The sequence below is a fragment of the Columba livia genome, chromosome 1, assembly GCF_036013475.1.
Source record: "Columba livia isolate bColLiv1 breed racing homer chromosome 1, bColLiv1.pat.W.v2, whole genome shotgun sequence".
Taxonomy (NCBI): Eukaryota; Metazoa; Chordata; class Aves; order Columbiformes; family Columbidae; genus Columba; species Columba livia.
This window is the reverse complement of record NC_088602.1, coordinates 12,558,690-12,575,747: the sequence shown is the minus strand read 5'-3', so window position 1 is coordinate 12,575,747 and position 17,058 is coordinate 12,558,690.

Sequence of the window (17,058 nt, the reverse complement as noted above, 5' to 3'; positions counted from 1 at the left end):
CATGAACACTGGAAGAAGAGATAACATAGCAATTTTCTGCATTTTACTGCTGAAGTACCTTCTTATTCACTGATTTCTGTGCTGTGGGATCAGTTAGGGATATAATTTGCTTTCTGTCAAATGCTTGCAACTTGCTGCAAACCGCTGACTGTAATAGCTGGTACCAAGTTAATACCTGATTACATTAAAGACACCCAGATGTTTCATTGGATGCATATTGAATAAATTAAACTTCAGCAGTGCGCTTCCAAATGTGTTTTCTGTTCTCCTTATTGGATTTTTTTGTCCTTCAGCATTTTCATTATGGCAGCGCCCTCCACAATAACATCTCTTCTAAATAGCTTTATCCTGCAGGTCAACAGGTGAAAAAAATTTAAGACAGTCTATTAAGAGAGTAATTGAGACTATAGATTTTAGAATCTTCTACTTATAAAATGTGAAAAAGGTCAAATACATGCTCCTCAATTATCCTATTGAAAAAAAGGATATTATGAAACCTACATGTACTGGGTTAGAATTTTGTTTCAAGGGTATTTTCTAGTCAATGTGTTGCAGAATTATTTCTGCTACCGCCTAATTTACATACATATACTGAAAAACAGGGATTTAGCAAACAGTCATTTTAATGCTGTAACGTTTTCTACTTTTTACTACACCTGTTTGAATTACAGTATTACAAGCTCGCATTAATCCTTTCCCCTTGTGAAGCAGATGGTTTTCCTTTTATAAAAGGTGAACAGTGATGTGGCAGTATCAGTGCATCTAGCCAGGCATACATAAAACTGGAGATAATGGCTCCCCTGTGCTTCAATTACTGGTCACATTTCTCCTGGGGGAAAAGAATGATACTTGGAGGAGTTATCTACGCATTCCCAAAATAGTTGGGGGAAAATCTGAATATCTTTTCAGAAACAGAATGCTTTCCATACATAAAAAATGTCTCGCAGTGTGAATCTATGTGAAAACACAGATTTAAAAGAGACCATTTGTGTTTCATGTGTTTGAAGTCAAGGAGGGGTAGTAAGACACAAGTCTGCTGCTGAAGCGGCCGGTCGGGAGCTCAAATCACAGCATAGGCCTTTTGCTACCCCAGAAAATTGCTTTTCAGGGTGGGACTGTCCGTACTTCCCTGTCACAGAGGATGTTTATTCCATCAGCAGATGAAGCGTGACAGAAGCTGCTGGCACAGGCAGGTTGCCTTGGCGTGCTCTGTGGAACAGTAAACTCTGCAGATAAGGTCAGTGAGGCTGGAGTTGCTCTTGTGTGCCCAGAGAGAACAGAATCCCTGTCTCATGGGCAGGTCGAGTAGAGCAGCGCGTGCAGCCTCTGCCTTTTGCTGCCACGCAGGAGCACTTGCTCCTTTCTTCGTTAGAAATTCTTAACTGCCTACTCATGCCTCTCACTCTCACAGGGCAAGGGTGATCTACCTCAGAGGCTTTTCTGCAGCTTCAGGTTTTATAGGATTTCTGAGATCCAGGAACAGAACATTGCAATCACCCAATGGTTTACCCTTGTAGGGGACTTGGCACCCTGCAAGAATTAAGTATTCTCCTTGGAAACCTTGAAGGAAGAGCATTAAAGAAAGTGTCCTATTCAGATACTAAACCCCCCACCTAGAGTCCTCTAACACCTCATTAGATAGCAATGCAGTTTTCTGTTTCTCGCCTCCTTCTTGCTGATCGGTATCTGAATGAATTAAGAGCTTCTCTCGGTTTGAATTGGCCTTTCTCTGCATCCAGTGTTCCACAGTGTCACATAATCACATTATCTTATGGTCTTAAAGTGTTTCCCTGTGGTTCGTTTTGGTCTGATCTGTGATTACTTCTCCTATGCTTTTATCTTTTTTAGGACCTGACACCATATGTCTAATTATTGTGACCATCAGGAACTGACAGGATGTGGATTTACAAAGGTTTGTAATCCTCCAGTTCATACAATGTCAAAACTGCAAAGTGCTTTTGTTAAATAGTTTGTGTTAAGTACATTTTTCATGTGTAAGCTTTGCAAACATAGATGAAGTTTCCTAACAAGGAAAAAATGGCTAATCTTTCATTTTGAGACTGACTAATCTACTGTGGTCAGCCCATGCAAGTGCAGCCTATGATAATCTCTGCCTGATACTGATTTGGAGATAAATTTTCTTGACAGATGGGGAATGGTAGCTTTCATTATTATACTCCATGTCATGTAATAGAAGGCTGCAAGGCTCTGCTTTCCAGTACCCCAGCAACTGTATCCAGAGCTCTGCCTGGATAAATTCTCCACTTGCATATTGTAGTAACGAAAAAGATACTACAGTTTAAAAAAAAAATAAAAATGAGCAAAATATAAGGCATAAAAAGCTAAGTAGCTGTTAAAAGTATAATATCCTGTCATTAAATTAATACAATGTACATCCTAAAATTATTGCCATGGAAGGACAAAGAAGTGGCTGTCCTGCTGCATGTCCTCAAAACCACTCTGCCTAATCACTCAGTGGTGCCGGTCTATGCAGAATTCTACAACACAAACTCTGTTTGTGTACATTCATCTACTAAAATTCTTGTAATCTGTGCTCAGCCTTCTAAAATATATTGGAAGCACACACCGAATTTTCCCCAATTGTTATAATATGCATAGTAACTACGTGCACAAATAGGCCAATTATGCTCAGTCCAGTGAGTTCACAGCTGGTCTTTGCCAGCTTTTCTCAACTACTGTGCCATATCTCGTTTGGCTAACCTTCCTTTGTTTCTTCTCGCAATGTCTGCTTTTATTCAATTTCAGAAACTATACTGAACATTACTTGCTTTATTGCATGTAGTTTCAAGCAGAAAATAGAACGCTACTGGATTTTCTGTTATTTCCTTCAAATAATGGATTCTACTCCAGCAAGATCTCTTAAATAGCTTAGAATTTTACCTTGTAGAAAAAGACCTCCTTATATGATTAAAAATGCTTTTTAAGTTTAGTCCTACGTTGGTAGTAGGCATAATATTTTCAGCACGTAGCACAGATGAAACTGGGAGAAAACTCATTTTTTTCTAATATTAAAATGATCATTTTTCCTCCAACCTAAACTGGCTTGGTTTGTATTGTTTGCCTCCTCCTTTTGATTGCTTACATTCATTACATTGTGCACAGGAGGTGTTGGAGTTTTCACAAGCTTCAGTTTCCCTCACGTGTGCATCCAAATGCTGTGCTGTAAGCAGTAAAATCAACATAATAACATCTTGAAAGATAGCTTAAGGCTTTAAGTCTACAAATCGCTAAACAAGAGGTTAAGGTTCTGATGAAATCATAAAGAACAAGCGAATAGTCAGGTCCTGCCAACTTAATCACTGATTCAATCAGAATCCCCTTTGATGTGTTAATAGTCATTTACAGATAAAGCAACTAAAATGCGTGCTAGATACTCCCTTTTCCTTACTGTTGGCTTCTGCCACATCTGACAACTTTTAGTGTGGGTTACATACAGGATGCAGGAAAGTACATGTCTTTATCCTGGGATATCTGTTATAATATCTTAATATTGTTTCTGAAATACCAGCAAAATTTCCACAGGGTGAAAGAGTGGATCCTGGTTTGATCAAGACCTTCACAGTCTAAATCAAACAGACTATATGATCAGACAGACCTGTGATATACCAGATTACACTTCTACCACAAATTACCTTTGATGTTTTCTTTAGTAGAAAGAAACTGATTATATGGATGGAGTCATTAAAAGGCTTTATGGAGGAAATATGTTTCAAAGAGAACCTTACAAAAGGAATGGATGGTGAAGAAAAATTTACAAGGAGTGAGAATGAATTTGCACCATGGGGAGGAACTTGGAAAAAGCTGCAGAGTGAATAAACTTGTATTTAGAAGAAAGCAGTGAACGTGGAGCAGTGATATACTGGTTCTTATTGGTCCCATTTTACTCTTTAACAGCAACAAATCTCTCTGCAGACATGGAGACAATTTCTGTCTTCATTTTGCTAAATATTACAGAAACCAAGGAGGGATAAAAGAACAAAGGGTCTTCAGTGATTGGAAAGAGGTACATTTAGAGTCAAGTACAAGAGAAGAAAATGTGGAAGGGAAGCTGATTAATGACTTAGATGTGAGCTTGGTAAACTAGAATTTGAGCTTCCGTTTTACTCAAGACCATAGATTTTGTACATGTTATCTTGGCTTAGTCTCTTTGGGATTGATCTGATAAGTGGAACTAAGTCCCAGAATCCTGATCCTGAAAAGCCTAGCTAAGCTAAGAAAGTCCAGAAGTTAGCATTTTTTTAATCCTAAAGACCCCTGAGCTTCTAGATTTGCTGACCTTTACAAGCTCAAGCTGTTCCCATGTGGACAGGACTTAATGGCTCAGAATCTAAACCCAAACAAGATTCAGGAATTACATTTTTTTTTAATATAGGTCAGCATCTAGTGTGCTCTAAGTACATGCAGCACAAAAGCTGCACAGAGTTCTGCACAAAACACGCTACTATTTTCTTTCGAGACTGAAGAGACGATTGGAGACCAGGCCTCCTGTTTTCCATGTTTTGGTCTGAACAGCCTGAGTAGTTATCTGCTCACTCTCTCTATGGCCAAATCGTTAGCGAATGATGTTTTGCACAGTCTCATGTCTTCACAGGAAGGGGGACGTGATCCCATCTTCCTACAATGAGCTGTGCCTGCTGCTTAGAACATGAGCACCAGTTGACTCTGACTTGGACCAAGAAACATTATAACATCTTTCCCACTTACTCCACAAGGGCTGTGACCAAAACTGCCATTAAGTCAATGCAGTTCCTACCACCTGCTCCTGTTGGGGAAAAGAAAAAAAAACCACCTTTGCCCAGCTTTTTTATTTTTCTTAAATGTAGGTTTCTATATTTAGTTGAGGTTGGAGGCTAAAGATATATTTTCTGAAAAGTATTTCCCTACTGGTCTGAGAGGTGGAATTTAAGATCTATTCCTTTTCTCAGTATTCCCTCCAAGCTAGCGCTAGATAGCTGCACCTTTGACTTTATGTGGTTCCCTACTGGTGTGCTCACATCTTTAGATGATACCTTGAGGTTCCAGCAGTGCCGAGGTGTAGGAACCTACATCAGCCCTAAAATCAGAGGTGTCTATTGAATCTGACCCTTTGTTTCAGGTATTAAAGTAATAATGAAGTCAGTAAAGCAGCCAGCAGTGGGAGTGGAGAAAGACACTCAGTGTCATTGGCCCCAGTAACGTCCTTGGTAAAGCAAAAACATTTTTTTTCCCACTGGTCCAATAAAATTGCCTCAATCTGCTTCCTTGGGTGATCAATGCTCATCTGGAATTTTATCACTGTCCTTTTTAGAGGATAATTTTATTGTTTTACATCTATAAAGGCAAGGTAATAAACTTGGATTTACATAGAGCTAATTTCTTTCTTTGTGAGTGTGTTCTGCAGGATGTGAGCAATTAAGCTTCTGTGGGAGGATACGGGGAAACATGATTAATGGATCAAAGAGACACCATCTAAGGGAAATGGGTATAATACCAAGGGAGATAACGCTTCATTTCATAATAGTTATGCAAATATGCCAAATGTTGGAGAATTCAATTAATATTTGACAAATGGATTTTCTGTGATGCAGAGTAAACACATACTGGGGAAAAAATAAAGCTCTATTGCACATTATCTGTCAGCCTCCTCTCACACAGGCTGGGCTGGCTGGTCAGGCATCTCATTCCACTGCAGGTGGCAAAGAACAACGAGGCACGAATCACTGCCAGACAGTGACATTGTTTGGAGGAAAGAGATTGACCAAGGTGAAATTCTATGCACACAAGGCCAACCAGCACTTGTCAGGCCTATTGCTCAGTCCTCTGCTAGAAGTTAAATTTTATTCCATGTAAATGAAAAGTAGTTTGAGAATGAAGGTGACAAGAGTTAAACATTTATGTTATTTTCTTTATCATTTCTCTTGTCTGTAAAAGCAACATTAGTAGAAAAAACAAGGATCAAATAAGAACAGCATTTGTGAACTAGTGGAAGACATTGGGCTGGGACTCAAAAAACCTGAGGCTCAGTTACCCAAGTATAAAATTAGTTTAATACTAATGATTTATAAAGGCAATGACTCATTTAGACAGTGTAGTGATGGGAGATGCACAAATATCTAGATTTACTGAAAACATAAGTTTCTTGTTTGTTTGCTAGCCTCCATACTGGATGTGGTATTTTAATCTGTACCCTTAAACAGTCCATTCCCTTACTAAGGATTTATTAAGAGGTTTTGTTCTGAGAAATTATGATCCAAAGAAGGAAGCCATTTGAGAACCATATTGAAGAGTTTCTGACAGTACAGACAGAGCTAACAAAATGTGGCAAGAATTATGGAGCTGAAGTTGTAAGCATGGAAGTCAAGCTTGTCCCTTAGTTGCAGCTGTGCTGTAGGTCAGGGCTGTGCCTGTGCACACACCCAGAGCCCTTAAGTCATTAATTCCCCGAGTGGTCTAGGAGCTCTTCAGCTAGTCATCTGCATCGACGATTTAGATTGATTTGAAACAATGAACCAACTTGAGACACAGTGATTGACTGGACTTCCAGCCGCCTCCACGATTTAAAATTTGACTTTCACAGAAGGTCTCCAGATAGGAATTGTGGATGGTTTTAGAAATTTCCCCAGACAGCTCCTGCTGTCCCTATATCAATTTATATGCTTAAGTGTGTTGATTAACATTCTGGCTGGAGAATCTGCTCGAGAGACCCCCTTACATGGTTCTTGCTGCAGAATTTACCAAACTTTATGTAGACATTTGTAAACAGGCAATAGAAACTGTTCCTACGTATGCAAAAACAGTCACATAAGACCTTTATAAATTCTTATGACAGTTAAGAGATGTTTTGTATGGTTTTTAAGATAATCTGTAGGAATGCATCATATACATGCTGGAGTGGTCACGTAGCACCACAGGCCAGTTGGCTTGTCTAAGAATTGAGCCAAACAGTGGTTTCAGAAGCTTGACCACATGATCCAGTTAAAATTCCATTGCAAGGTCCCCAAATGGCAACTCCCATTGCCGTCTCAACAAATAACCACCCTGTTTGAGAGATTTAATTCACCATAAGAGCGTTACCCTGTGCTGAGACCTCAAGAAGCTGTTTCTTTTTATCCAACACTCTGTGTGTCTGTGCAGAAATCCTGGGCTGTTAGGACATCCCATGCCTTGGAGTCAGGAGGGTTCTTGGGATGCTCCTTCAGTGCCCAGAGACAAGAAGTTGGGGAGAACTTAAGAAATAAATCTTCAAAATCCTGTGATCCTCAGCAAACCTTCTCTCAGAGATGGCACGCTCCCACTTGACTTAGAAGCTCTCGAATGTTTCAAATGAGACTTTTGTTTATTGTTTTTTTCTGATAAAGCAGGTTCCTGCTCTGTGAAAACAGGAGTCCACTGGGGTGCAACCAGAAAAGACTTGGTGAACTATAAACTTATATACATCACATAAGGATTGTATTTTTTTCAGTGTCTAGCATGACAGCCAAGTTACCCTATTTAAAAGTGATACTGTTGTTTCCTCAGTGGTGTTGTGTAGCAGTCAAAGCAGTTATTCTGGGCAGTGGAGATGTGGGGTTGATCCTTAGCGTGCAAAAGCCCTGTCTCAGGCTAGGAAGGTCTCTCTGGGGCATGCCCTGTGCCAGCTGGGCTGCCGTGCATCCTGGAATGACACTGGCAAGAAAGCAGACAGGGTGGTACCAGCCTCTGGAGCCATGGAGACAAAGGTGAGGGGACCTGGCAGTCAGGCAAAGATGGAATTCTTATCTGCTGTGCTCTGAACTATCAACATGTTTTACATTAGGTAATCCTGAGATGAACACTCAAAGCTAATGAGGGAGTAGAGACCCCAGGCTGGGCTTGTCCTTCAGCTGTGACATTCCTCTGGAAAGAAGGAGCCACACTCAGGGCACCACAGAGAGGGGAAGGCCCTGTCCTGTGTATCCTGAGCGGGTAGGAGCTCCAAAGCCCAGTAAAAGAGAACTGCCCAGACACTTGTTATCCTCAGGATTTTATACTGGCCAACCGCCAAGCCCTTGTGTGGCATTCTGGGCTACCCTGGGTAGCATCTAATTCTTTTCTTTGAGAATATGGACCTTACATGCGTAATTTCATTTCTTAGATTCACCCTGCTGAGATCAGACTTTGTGAAGCCTGTAAGAAGGGCATAAATAGGCACTTTGGATCTCATCCTCGCATCATTTAAGTGTGCATTTTCCCTTTGCTTTTGAGTGCAGGGGAGGATGTGAGCCCTATTTTCTACTAGCAAGGCATGTGTTCATTTTGATTCACTATGTTCAGGTTACAAGATCTTAAGAAAATCTTCATCTCTTCTACTAAGCCATCTATTTAAATCAGAGGTAATAAATTTTAATAAACATTGATATTTTTTTCTGAGTTTATGATTTCTTTTAACGTGCAGTTTTGCTGTGATCTTGGAGTAATTGCCTCTAATAGATGACTTCCCTGTTGTCAGGGCTGATTCTATCTCAGAATGTGTTAATTTAACCCACATGTACGCTTCAGTTAAATGTATCTTGGCAGACATCCACCACTGGAATCAGTGCTGAACACCACAGAGTGTTTTTCTAATTGGACATAAAATTCATAGTTTTATCATATGATTCTTTGTTATACAGTGTGTCCAATTAGATTTAATGAGCTCACTTGCAGGACAAGTTGGCCAAACCAGTGCTGTTGCTAATTTATAGAGACTACAGAAAAAGTTACTTGATTAATTTCTTTCCAAAATTAAAACTTTCTAGGAAATACTGTTGCTTCTTTCCTTTTAGCACATGAATATACAAAAGCCTGATTTTGGAAGTAAAATGTTTTCCCAGTGTGTAATTCCCAATGATTGTTGTAATATCTTTGTTTTTTTCTTGCAAATATTTTGGCAACAAAGATAAGTCTAGCATATTCTTATATCACGTTGCTAAAACCAAACTCAGTAGCATGATGACTGAAGAACCAGTAGCAATGTAGCTATCATAGCATGAATTAGAACAAGCCAGCTTGAAATCCTGTGTAAATACTTGGCAGCTGGTGCCCAAGCTACTCTAGCTATGCTGCCAGCTCAAGAGTTCAGTGTAAAAACATTGTCAGTTAATACAGAACTGGTTTAACAATGTTTTGATCTGGAAAAAATATCTCACTGGAGACAATCATGCTGGCTGGGACAGGAGGAAGCTTCAGCCATTACTGTCTGAATTCTCTAGACCTTGCAAGGTGTGCAAACCTGAGCTGGTCCACGCTGGAAAGCTGTGTACTACCAATCTAATTCAAGAGATCTGAATCACAGAATGGTTGGGGTTGGAAGGGACCTCTGGAGATCATCTATTCCAACCCACCTGCTAAAGCAGGTTCACCAGAGCAGATCACACAGGAATGTGTTCAGGTGGGTTTGAATGTCTCCAGAGAAGGAGACTCCACAACCTCTCTGGGCAGCCTGTTCCAGGGCTCTGGCACCCTCAAGGTAAAGAAGTTTCTCCTCATATTCAGATGGAACCTCCTGTGCTTCAGTCTGCGCCTGTTGCCCCTCATCCTATCGTTGGGCACCACTGAAAGGAGTCTGGTCCATCCTCTTGGCACCCATTGTCACGGAGGCACCCCGAGGTTAATTTAGGGGACAAAAGGGTCCAAAACAACTTTTATTAAACCGGTGAGAAACAGGGTTTAGCACTCCAAAAGTGACTTAAATACAGGTTCGGATATCAGTTGAGGAAAATTATTAAGGGGCAGCGACTAATACAACAGGCGGTCCACAGAGTGCGTGCACGTGGCTTCACCAAAATAATGCTGGAGCCGTCTCTGAATCCCGGAGAAGTACACACTTGCCTAAACACGGTGTGGGATTATTTTTAAAGAGATACACGCACTCGTAGCGAGTACGGAAAGTGTACACTTGCGGTCCTGCGAGGGTAAATCTATAATACACTCGCAATCCTGCGAGGGTTAATTTACTTACACATGCAAATGTGCACAGAATATTACACGTGCTTATGTGGAAGCACAGGAGGAAAATACACTCGCGATTGTGCGAGGAAATAATTTATACACGTGCTCGTATTGAGCATGGAAATTTACATGTGCAAATGTGCACGGAAAGTTACACGTGCTTGTATTAAGCACGGAAAGTACGCATGCAAATGTGCACAGAAAGTTACATGTGCAAATGTGCACGGAAGGAAAATACACCTGCGATTCTGCGAGGATTAATTTTACACGTGCTCATATTGAGCATGGAAAGTTACACGTGTATATGTTCACGAAAAGTATAAATATACTCGCAATCCTGTGAGAAGTTTTACTCACAGCCGTGGCGGCAAGGCAAGCGCAGTCCCCATCCCGGGGAGGGGAGCTCTCGGCGGCAGTATCTTGCTCGTGCTCCAAGAGACCCGCGACAATGAGCCGAGTCTCGATGAGAATCCCGTTTTTATACTGGCTGATCAGATCTGACTGTAGGCATTCTAGAAGCTTCTCCACACCCCCGCACTGTCTGTGGGTGCCCCTGAAGCCTCCAAACATCCCCCACATTGGCCACAGGTGCCCAGCGGCTCACTGGTGCCTCGGCACTCCCTTCTCCTAATGGCCCTGGCCAGGGTGCTCTGGGGCCAAACAAAAGAAGCTGTTAGCCTCAAACAGCAGAGAGAGAGGGAGATGTGCCCACTCCTTCCATACTGAAGGAGGGAGGGGGAGAGAGGGGGGTTTGCATTCTGCCACACCCATCCTTGAGATATTTATAAGCATTGATGAGATCCCCTCTCAGCTTCTCTTCCCCAGGCTGAGCAGACCCAGCTCTCTCAGTCCCTCCTCAGAAGAAAGATGCTCCAGACTCCTCATCATCTTTGTAGCCTGACGCTGGACTCCCTCCAGTAATTCCCTGTACTTCTTAAACTGGGGAGCCCAGAACTCCAGATACAGCCTCGCCAGGGCAGAGTAGAGGGGCAGGAGAAGCTCCCTTGGCCTGCTGGTCACACTTTTCCTAACGCACCCCAGGACTGAACACCTGGAAAGATTAGAGCAAGGAAAACACCACAAAGGAAGGATTTCGTTTGGCCTCCTCCTCACTGCAGCACGAGCAGAGGGGATAACAAAGCCATCTGGTAAGTTGGTGGTTGAAGATGCAATGCAAAACGTCAGTGTCAACACATGGTTGAGAAGAGTGGTATTTGGGAAAAAAAATAAAGGAGATCCAAACACTTGAGACAGTCATTCACAACAAAGAGTTCTCTAACAAGCTGACGCTATTTTATATGGAACCCTTCTGTCTTCTGCCTTACACCTGATGTCAGTGGGTAGATGATGGGAGCTGGTAGGTTCTCGATCCAGCTGCAAGAGCAGAGATGGGAGCAGCTGGGTGGGCAATGGCAGCCCCACTGCCACCCTCCTCTTCCCTGTGCCCGTCTGTGTGGCTTCCTCCCACTGCCTTCACCTGCTGAGTTGCTTAGACAAGGCACTTGTCCTTGTGGGATCACTTTCCACAGCTGCAAAATGGGAATAATCCGCCCATTTCTGACAAATGCATTGAGAACTACCAGCATGAACCTCAGAACAGGAGTGGAAATCATTGCTGTTGCAGTTTCACTTGCCCCTACGTGCTTTGTGACAGTGTCCGGGCCATGATTGATTCAGGAATTGCTACTTCTGAGTTATTAAGAATTAAACAGTTACAGTCCTGTTTGTATTTGATAGACATATGCTAAGTCTTTCATCCCTGGTATCCTTGCTGCTTCTTACAAAGTTGTTTCTCATTTATATACAGAAATAACGAGACAGAAAAATGTTAAAAGGATTACCTGAAAGCTGCAGATCCCTTCTGGCAATAATTATTTATCTGTCCACCATTCTGTTTGGGTGTGTTTTTTTCTCTCTCAGTGTATATATATATAAAACAACAAATTACTTAGCAGAACCAAAGCTGCTTATTTTAAACTTGCAATGCTTTCTTTTGACCTGTCCCCTAACAAGCAGCATAGTGGAGGACACATGCACATTTTACACTTAGTGATCTTTCAGTGTTAATTTATTTACATGCATCTAGTTGCTTTCCTAATAGTATAGACCAGTCTTCGTTCCCTAATGAAAGTAGTCATGGGAAAATTGCTTGAGGTGCTATAATGAAAGCGAATTTATTACGATTTGTCTTTAGCAGAGCGGGCTAAGCATGAGTACCTTGTGTGTTAACTGTTTCATTCACCTGTACAGTACAAATTTTGTACTAATGATGACAATGTATTACCAATTTACACAGTGAAGAGTCAACATTAACTAAATATCCTTGTCTTAACCCCCAAGAGAGGACAATGTCATTAACCTCTTTTACAGATGAGGAAACAACACTGGATTAGCATTGTAATGTCATTGACTTCCGTGGATTTATTCCCGATTTACACCAGTAGAAATAAGACTAACACCAGTCCTCAGAAGAAAAAGCCATTTGCTCATGGTTATTTGGTCACAAAGCTGCATGCTCAGGATTAGGCACCGACAACATCCATGTTTCCTTTACTGTTATAGGAAGACTTTCTACTGAAACAGCGTCTATAAACCTTTAGTTAGGATTATGTTTTAAAACCCCACACCAGCAAGGAATCTTACGTTGCTGTCCCATGTGTGTCTGGAAATAATTGCCCTGTGTCTAGAAAGGCCTGCATCCTATGGAAATAAATGAACAAGAACAAATTATTTTTGATGAAGTTCTACTTGCCCAGAAAGGTGGATGTTTTTCTGGGTATGTTTAATAGCAGCAAAGAATAATGGGCTTCCAAAGATTGCCAATGAGCAAAGAATGTAAGTTAAAAGCCTTTTTATATGCAAATACTTCATTATGTTTGTGGTTTTTCTTCTTCTTTTTTTTTTCTTCTCATTTTTTTGAAAGCAAAAGCACAATGGGACATCAGTTATTTCAATTTACATATGAATATCCAGAATTCACTTTCTGCTTACAGTAACTCCGGAGTCCTGGTGGTACCTGTCAGCATCTGAGGCTTGGAGCAAAGTGGGACTGTGCTGGCTTCCCCAGACAAGAGCGCTCGGCGGAAATCAGGGGGCTACACTGTTTCTGCAAAAACAGAAAATCTTCTTGCAAGGTACCTGTTCATTCCCAAGTAAGTGGTGGCAACAGCATTATTTCTGAAGTGGTATGACTTGAAAACACTTGGAAATACAACTATCATGTCTCCCAGCTCAATTATTTCTAATGTATCCGTTATAAGAACACTTAGCTGTCAGTTGCAACACGCTCACTGCGAGTCTGGGAATTAAAGCTGAAATTCAGCCTTACACAGAGGATTAGTACTGAGCTTCATGTGTAAGCCCCACTCAAAACAAGGTTAAATCTCACTCGTTAATCTCCTTGCTCTGAGTGGTCCTTATGGGTTAAATGGGCACTGACCGCACTGGCAAGTGTCCCCTTCCCATGGCTGAGCGGTACCCCAAGCATTCACATTCCTTCTTGAAATGAGGTTAGAAGGTAATTGTAACTAAATCTTGAGTATTCCAGATGAAATGATATCAGATCTGCAGACTGAAAAACTACTTTCTGGGTCAGAAACCAACAGGGAGGCCAAATTTCATGAACCAGTTCAGTGATATCGCTGGCACAACCCAGCTGGTCTGCTGACATTAAAACTAATATTCCAATGGGGTTTGATATTCTTCTGAACATTTAAAACATTTATATATTGAAAATCTGAAAATCTGAATAGAAAACAAAACACTTATTTCTTCCAAAATGGTTTTTCACATTCCACTCCTTCCAAAGGTAAGTGTATATGAAAACCAATTATGTGAAAATCTTTGCAAGACCAACTTTGAGCCAGAAAATTAAATCAATTCAGATATTAGCAGAACTCTAGAGATTCTAGTCCATTTCCAAAAGTTTGCAGAGATGAGAATCAGAGATTGAGAAAACCGTACTAATCTCAAAAATCAAAGGCAACATTTTAAAAAGTATGGATTATTTATAGTAGTGCGTAAGTAACCATCAGTTTTAAGCTGCCAAAATATTCACTAATAATTAATATTCAAAACCTCAATTTGCAAAGGGAATTTGGAGAATACATATCACTGTTTCATTATTTCCATTATCCATGAGTGCTGCTCTTTCTTTGTCAGAGATGCCTCTTTCCTAATACAGTTTATCATCGGGTGGGATTTTTATCTGTCTCACATGGCAACACTTGAATGCATGAGAGATGCTGGCAAGTCTAACAGATTTTGTGTGGGAAACTCTTCCTTTGTTAACAGTAATAACAACCTTCCTGCACAATAAATAGGAAAGCCTATGGATTTCTTTGTTCTTGAACTGTATTGCCAAATAGTCCTGAAAGTGAATTCTATTTCATTGGCTGATAGTTGCTTATTTAAAGTAAGGCATATTCACCTTTATTTTTAATTAATTACACTAGTAAAACACAATGGGGTTTAGATGCTAAAAGCTGGCATACATATAATAAAATACATTCTCTCTAGGGAAAATCTATGATTTACATGTGGATCCATATTCTTATATCACAGGAATCACAGGATGTTCAGGGATTGGAAGGGACCTCAAAAGCTCATCCAGTCCAATCCCCCCGCTGGAGCAGGAACACCCAGATGAGGTTACACAGGGGTGATGTTCCCCCATCCCACTCTGTCCCCTCTCTGCCTTCTCCCCAACACTGGTCACAGAGCCACAGGCTGAGAGACAGTTCTGTCTCAGGGTGTCAGTATCACCAGATCTGCAGGTGAACAACCTACCCTGGGGTTACATTCACCCACATTTAAAGCACTCAGTCTCCTGTTAAGCTTGCTCCCTAGCAGGGGCTTGTCGTAATATAAAAGGGCAAGTCAGTCTGGGTTGTGATAGGATCAGGCCAGTGCTTAATCAGTACAGACTGGTGATTCCTTCAGAACTGCACTCTCTTAGTTGGCCTTGTGGTTTCAAACCCACAGGGCAGGAGCAGAGGAAAACACGCAGCCAGGGGAAGCTTACAGGATAGACCTTATTTGTTCCTTAAAACTCACAACGTAAAATGCTGTAAGACGGTTGTTCGCACAACTGCTGCAGTAGTGATGAAATGAATGTGTGCAGCTTTATCACCACAAATGTGGTCCTGACTTCCCACACCTCAACATTTATGCAAAATTTATTTTGACAACAAAAGATGTCTTGGAGTCTGAAACACCTGTAGGATAAAGTAATGCTCCCAGTTAGGAAACAAGAATTTTCACACGTTCCCTCTCTTCTGCTGTGCCAAAAACCTCTGTGTCTCTGCCACAGGCCTTTTTCTTTGAAACTTGAACCAACCAACCAAGGACTGCTCCATCTCCTCCTGCAGTCAATGGGAACCCCAGTTGACTCCACTCACATTTGTTCACTCCCTTAATCTGCCTGAATGTATTTCTATTCAAACAAGAAGCAGACATTGATATTACCAGAGAAAACAAGGGTGACATGAATCTACTTCCAAACAAAAGAGATTTATGGGCCAGTTGGAATTACAGCACATTTATTTTCTTTAAAGTTAATGGGCGGCATGATCCAATAATAATTGTATCTTATGCTTTTCATAAACCTCTTAAGGCATTTCATAATAAATTAACAGTTCAAGCACGTCATCATTACAGAACATTTTGCAATAATCCATTAGGAATTAATGTAGAGTGAGCTTTCCATCATCACTAAACAAACCACTACACAGCTAGGATCCACGCCAAGCAGACAGGCTTTGAATTTTCTAATGCAGATTATATATTCCTTACAAGCATATTGCCAGGACTTTCTATTCACCTCCTCCCCACCACCTGCAAATTTTGTGTTTAGCCATTTCTCTAGTGAAATTAAGAAAATCCAGCGCTTCGCATTTAATTCAGAGATTGTGGGCAAGATGGATCATAGAAAATGCAATATGAAGTAGCTACACTACTGGATTGAAGATCAGTCCCTAGAGTGGCTTCATGTGTTTCTGAATTATTTCTTGTTCTTAAGTGAGTAAGACTCTCAAATAAACTTTTGCTGCCTCTTCTTAAATCTTGCTACTCTTCCTGTTTTTTCCAGTTAATGGTTCTGGACATATCCCTTCCTCCTCATAAAACACAGCAAAGAGGGAGAAAGCGCCTGTGTAGGTTTTTCCTAGCTGTTGTCAGACCTAGAAATTACATGCCTGGCTCTTACGGGTGTTTTAGGGCAGCAGTGATGTAATCGGGCTTCTTATATTCCAGGGATAATGTCTGGATCTTAAATTCAAGCCCTAAACAGCTCCCTCGCCTGGCAGCAGCCGCTGTTCCTCTCCCCTAAGCTGTTTGTGGCTTTCCCCGACCGTCTTCTGCCCAGCAACAGTTTGTCCCTTCCCATCTGCAGCAACGCTCTAATGTCAGCATCCTGCCCTGAGATCAGCAGCACGAACTTCCAGGACGATTTACAAAGAAAAATAGCTTCTTCTTCAAAGATTAAAACTCCCTTTAGATGTCTGACACCGGGCCCCCACGCTGACAGCATCACACGGGATGTAACTTTTAAGCCGTTTAAGCGAGACGTGGTTTTGTTTTACAAAGACGGCGCATAGTCTATTATTAATCTTTTGTATGAGAGACATGGCAGTTTCCCCACTGTTCTGCCAGACAATATGGTTTGATTGCTTCTGCCTCCTGTCAAGTCTCCAGTTGGAAATGTGTAATACGAAATGAAGCGCAGCAAAACAGAGACGGATGTGCTGAGGTAGTTAAAACAATGGTGGGGTAATTAAGGATTGGTATCGATAGCAGAAACAAAACAAGCTACTGTTCGGATGGTTTGATTAACACTGCAGGTTTGCATGGCTGCTGATCACAAATCCTCTGTACAAAGTGGAAGGAGAAAAATCTTTTTAAAATAGGGAAGTTTGACACTAAACGGTGCACACTGGGAATATTTAATTTATTTAAATATTTTCAGGAAGGATTCTCCTCCAAGCAGAAACAGGAATAGAAAATGGTTCTTGCAGCAGCTATAACAGCAAGTTATATAGTGAGAGGGCACTCTGATCTTTTTGCTAACATGTACTGCATCCTTATTATGCGCTTAGACCTGTGGCAAACATA